This window comes from Myotis lucifugus, unplaced genomic scaffold (assembly GCF_000147115.1).
Source record: "Myotis lucifugus unplaced genomic scaffold, Myoluc2.0 scaffold_79, whole genome shotgun sequence".
Lineage (NCBI taxonomy): Eukaryota > Metazoa > Chordata > Mammalia > Chiroptera > Vespertilionidae > Myotis > Myotis lucifugus.
In genome coordinates this window covers 366,907-372,952 of record NW_005871127.1, presented here as the reverse complement: position 1 = coordinate 372,952, position 6,046 = coordinate 366,907, and positions in this window count along the sequence as shown.

Here is a 6,046-nt window from a genome sequence, read left to right as displayed (position 1 = left end):
TCCGCTTTTGTCCCCACCCCAGGGGGACGAGAGACACCCTCCGTTAAGGATGGCATGCACCCTTTTCCTTTAGGGGAGATGCTCCACCCGGCCCCTCTCCCTTGAAGGCGCTCTGAACGTCCTGCAACCTCTTGCTTCAAGGTGCATGCAGCCCGCAGCATCAGCACTGCGGGAACTTCTTAGCTCTGCAGTCTCAGGCCTGCCGAGTCGGCGTCTGCATTTTAACACCATCTCCTGGCCATTACTCCGCGTGCACCTTGAGGACAGAAAAGCACTGGACTCCAGTTAAAGGTCTTGCCCACTGCGGACCCTCGGTGGCACCAGAGCCAATGTTGCCCCAGCCGTCCAAGATTTTTCCTATTGCTGTCAACGGGCTAAATTGAGACCCAAACAAAGTTTACTTCAGATTTCAGGATACATCCAAAAGTTGCCGGCTTTCCCATCCTGCAACCTAGGAAAAATAAATGGACTCAACAGCACATAATCCACCTCCCAATCTAAATGGGTATCTTATCAAACACCAGGGATACACTAAAACCTCCCCTCTCCTCCCTCAGCTCAACTGAACAGTACTTTGGGAAGGTTAAATATTCGCAATAATCCGGAGCTAAATATTTTTTTGTCGGCATGCCAGCGGAGATAACGTATGAATGGGAGAAATATTACCTGCTGCATAAAACCTGAACTCCTTACAAGGGTGGGATGTCCTCAAAAGCCCTTCACCAATGGGTCCCTACCTACCTCTCCAGTTCTAGCTCTTACTACTGACTTGGTTCATTTACCCATCGAGAATGCTCTCCATCTTACATTCTGATTATCTTAATTCTATCCAAACTTGGGAATTAGCTCAAATCTTGCAAGCCCAGAGTTCTCGCTACACTTATATCATACACACTGTAGCTCTTTTGGGCCCTTATGTTACCTTGTATTGCTCGGTATTTTTAAAGGTGTTATGGTCTAGTTTCTGAATGGATTACAAACACCTTGGGACCTTAAAGACCTACTCAGTGGTTATCAAAGTGTGGTCCCCACATCAGCAACATAAACATCACCTGCGAACTTGTGAGAAGTTTCATATTCTCCAGCTCCATCCCATATCTACTGCATTAGAAACTTGCGGGTAAGCCCAGCTATCGGAGTTTTAATAAGGCTTCCAAGTGATTCTAATGTTCACTCAAGTTTTAGAATTACTAACCTTCAGTGGTTGGCAAATTCATTAGTCAAAAGAGCCAAATATCAACAGTACAACGATTGAAATTTCTTTTGAGAGCCAAATTTTTTAAACTTAAACTATATAGGTAGTACATTGTTATTAACTTAATTAGGGTACTCCTACGGCTTAGGAAGAGCCACACTCAAGGGGCCAAAGAGCCACATGTGGCTCGCGAGCTGCAGTTTGCCAACCATGGACCTCCTAGAATATTGTCTCTACCCCCAAAGGAACTCAGTGGCAGGGTTTGATTTTGCTACTGGCAAGTTTTATTGCCTTTCAGATTAAGAACTAACCTGCTCAGTTCATGCATAATTAGTTGGAAAGCTGTGGCAATTGCTTTTGGAAGAATTATCTCTGATTTTCATAACGCTGTTTACATAGTAGGATGTTTGTTTGAAAATAAAGAAATACTACAGATAACTAGTCACTTTAGGGGAAGAGGAAATATATGAAGTTTTATCTCCTATAGTCAGGTAACTGAGTTACACTATGTTGCTCCCTTAGCCAACCCTTGTGACAGACAGTAATTGGTGGCCAATGATCTCAACAGGTGCCAAAATGAGAATTAGTGCACAGGCATGTGAATGCATAGGACAGTTGAAAGTATACATATTTTTCATGCCTTTTTTTCATGAGTTAATTTGTCTCTTTTCAGCCAAATCAATACTACAGAGAATTTTCTTTAAAAGGCATGGAAAGAGAGAAGTAGCAAGAAAAACATCCTGAAAATCATGAGCTTTATTAGCATGGGGAGTTAAGAAGTATAATCAAGGCTCTGTCCCTATCAATTCCTTATATTGAAGGTCAAGTTCTCTAGTTCTATCATTTCTGATAAACATGACTATATTGTATTGCCACTCATAGATGTAGACACCTGGTCATAATGAGAGAAGAAGGGAGATATAGCATCATGTAATCTTTTGGGGAGCTCTTCTATTTACTTGAGATGGAGAGAAGATATATGTCATGCACTATTTTTTCCCTCCACTATTCTAGTCTACTTCATGGCACTTGTGACTGATGGAAACATGATTATTAATCAAACTAATATTTATCTGGGAATTGAAACAATAGACAAGGACAAGTAGCACTGCTGCCACTGCCAACTTAGCTTCTCGACAAAGGGCATTTATGTGGATAAACTCAGCCAATGGCTGTGCTCTGTGCCGTGGCTGAGGAGGACTGGATTTCACCACAATTTCCAAAAGTGAGTGTAAGTACAGTCCAGAGTTTAATCAGTGCTGGCCAACAGCCCTTGGCAGCTTTGGGCGGATGGCGTTCTCCACCTGCCCATCTGGGTCCCATGCCCTACGCACCCACATTTGATGCACATTCATGATTTCTTGGTTGCTTACAGTCATCCCCTCCATCTGTTTGAGTGGCAGGGTGCCCATCCTTCCACAGTCTCTTATTATGATAGTGGTCCTTAGCCCCTTTTGGGTTACACATCTCTTTTAGCATCTGATGAAGGCTGTGGAACCTTTTCTTAACAAAACAAACACATGCACACACACAGTTATAGAAATTTGTACATATATGTGAAGCTCCACAAAATGTTCCATCTTCCCACATCTGCAGAGACCACAAAGAAGTCATGAATATCAGGTTAAGAACTTGCCCTAGGATGTGGAGAGCAGGTAAAATAAACTTTTTCCCCCTAAATGTCAAGGATAACTCTAAAAACCTACTGTGCACTTCGGAGACAGAACAAAAGCAATGCCAAGCAACGTGCTATGGGGGTGCTAAAGAAGCAGCTAGTGGGATTAGCAGGTGATTCAAGAGTGGCTTCATGGAGGAAAGTTCTTGCATCACGCAAGTGACAATAGCATTTTGAAAGGACAAAGGATCCCTCTACAGTGAGGGATAGTGTAAGCAAACGCATGGAGACGTGAAAGTACAATGGTCCATCGAGTGTGGCTCAAATGCAGATTACATGGAAAGATAGAGAAGGGCATGGGAAGGTAGAACAGAATCCAATCAGGTGAGCTTCAAATACAATGCTATTTTCAATGAGGAGCCATTAAGCTTTTGGAGTAGGGTAATCTAATGTAGAAAGACAGTGAGGGCAGTAGCAACCCTAAAAAGCTGAGACCAAGCCACTTGGCTTCACCAACAGGTTCCAATTTAGGGTATTAATAACCTTTCCAAACGCCTTCCACTCTGTCTGATGATGCTACTGCCCTCGCTGTATCCAGGTGAATGACCAGGTGAGTTTAGAGTCCAGGACCCTAAAGAGTTAAAATCTGTTTGGAACGGAAAGAATGGCAATAGCTTGGACTGAAAAGAGAAAAAAAGCCTTGCCACTGATCTTGGGCTGGGAGAATACACACAGATAAAGCCAGCTGCAAAGTTCATAGAAAACACTTTCACCAGGTAATGCAGCAGTTCTACGTTTCACAATGACCCTCTCTTGGGGTGATTACTGACCAATGATGCCACAGGCTGCTTGCTATTTTCATTCATTACTAGGGATTCCCAATTTCTCAGCCACCTTCACCTCATGACAGCACCCAGTTCCTAGTTAATTCCTTCTGTTTCGAATCCCAACTCAAAAAAACTGATCTCTCCTTCACGTAAATTACCTTCAGAATCCTTCAGTGGGAGCCCGAATCACAAAAGATGACTTGCTCCTCATGCTTTGTCAATGGCACTCCTCCGGAAGTGCCCTCCCGCCTTGCAAGGCAATAAGTTTTATTTTATCAGGCGACAGGCTTGCTCCTGGTAGTCTTTGGCTGATTAAGTTTTGACTACCCATTTGATAATGAGAGCCGCCCATAGTCAGGATTCAAAGTCAAGGTTCTTCAGGAAAGAGGTCTCCCTTTCTGTGTCAATGGCACAATAAAGTAGCTGCCATTCTCAGCAATGAGTCTCAGCCGTTTCACTCTTCCAAAATGGGAAGAAGTGATGCTATGGGCAGGTCACCCTGATTCCTCAGCCTTTGGAGAAATGTGTATGAAGTTCTAAGGCAGAAGGGAAAAGTGCTCTTAAAAGCTATTTTTGTAGCAACTTTACAGCATAAATATCTTTCAGACAAAAAACAAACAAACTATATAACCAAAGACAGGGAACTTGAAAAACAAAACTTGACCCTTTGAGGGAAAATAACACTATAATTTCTTTATGTTCTGTTCAAAACTCAGTGGACTATTAAAGCTCAAAAATAATACACGTATATATTTATCACAATGTTTTCTCACCAGTTAAATGCCATGACAGCCAAATGGTAGGACTAAATGCAAAGTAACACTTTTCTATGAAACAGAAATTTCCAGGTATGATGTCAAAATAACTTATAAAAGCAGTCCCCTGGCACATCAATACAAGTATCAGAACTCAAATGTGTATTTCTGAATGGCTAATAATGCATTTGTGAAAGGTACATACGATTTTTAACAATAAAAATATTTCTTATTTTTTATTTTTATTTTTTTTATTTTTATTTTTATATATTTTATTGATTTTTTACAGAGAAGAAGGGAGAGGGATAGAGAGTTAGAAACATCGATGAGAGAGATCGATCAGCTGCCTCCTGCACGCCCCCTACTGGGGATGTGCCCGCAACCAAGGTACATGCCCTTGACCGGAATCGAACCTGGGACCCTTCAGTCTGCAGGCCGACGCTCTATCCACTGAGCCAAACCGGTTCGGCTTATTTTTAAAATAAATACTTGTCTGGCCTTTAAAAACTATTTTTGTGAGTAGTCTTTTTAGAACACAATGAATTTAAGTGGAATTAACAGAGATTCAAGTAAGTAAAATGGGTCCAGAAGAATGAGGAAAAGTCCTGCCCTGGTTCAATGTAAAGAACACCTGAAAAATAGGGCAATTTTGCTGATGAGTAAGATTTTCATTGAGAGATTTCATTATAATGAAAATAGCAAAAGAAATGTGGGAAACCTGGGTTTGAGGCCAAGACAAGAGAAAATAGAGAAAAGGTAGACACGCTGAGATTAGGAACTTAAAGTATGGGGCAAAGAACTAGCAGACTCAAGAGTCCAAACAGGAAGGTTATCTTTGGTAGAAAAAGAAACAGTTAATTCTCAAAGTCAGAAGCACAATAAGAGCCAGAGGGTGACCGAGGGGGAGATTTTGAGTGGAGAGGAGGGAAGCTGAGATTTAAAATTCAATGGTTTCCATCCCCATGTAGACAAAAGCACAGGAGGTACCCAGCTTTCAGAAAGAGAAAGGAAAGAGGGGAGTGAGTGTTCAGCACCAGGAAGGAGATAAAGAGGCTGAGGGCTCACGGGGTTCATGTGGGGAATAAAATAATCTGAGTCCTTCAAGGAAAACCCAGGTTTCAACGGTAATAAAAACAATATTTCCTGCTACAACGTTTGCCTCTAAAACACTTTGGAGAATTAACTTTCATTGCTTTCCGAATATACTAACTCAAGGAACCTGCTTTGGGTTCATGGTATCTCCATCAAACATAAAAATTTAGGCCACCTGATATTTCAACTTTTGACACCCTGCAGTGCCACAGCAGGAAGCCTTAGCCTTAGCTGGTAAAAATGTGGTGGACACGGAATAAAGAGAGATATCTGAAAACATTTCACAGCTGGTGCAGGCTCAGAGTGTCATGATGGAGAACAGCACGGGGCAAGCAAGCACATAACTGAGGCCTTCAGGGGAAGCGGCGGGGAAAGATTGGCCAACTACGTAAAATGCACTGACCGCATCTAGGGTTTAATAAATACCTGTGCTGCTTTGGATAGCAGCCAAATCATAGATATGCATTACATACACACACACACACACACACACACACACACACACATTTCTGCTGATATCTTTGTCCTTTGCTCTCTCAGTCAAGGGGTAACTTTCACTGGA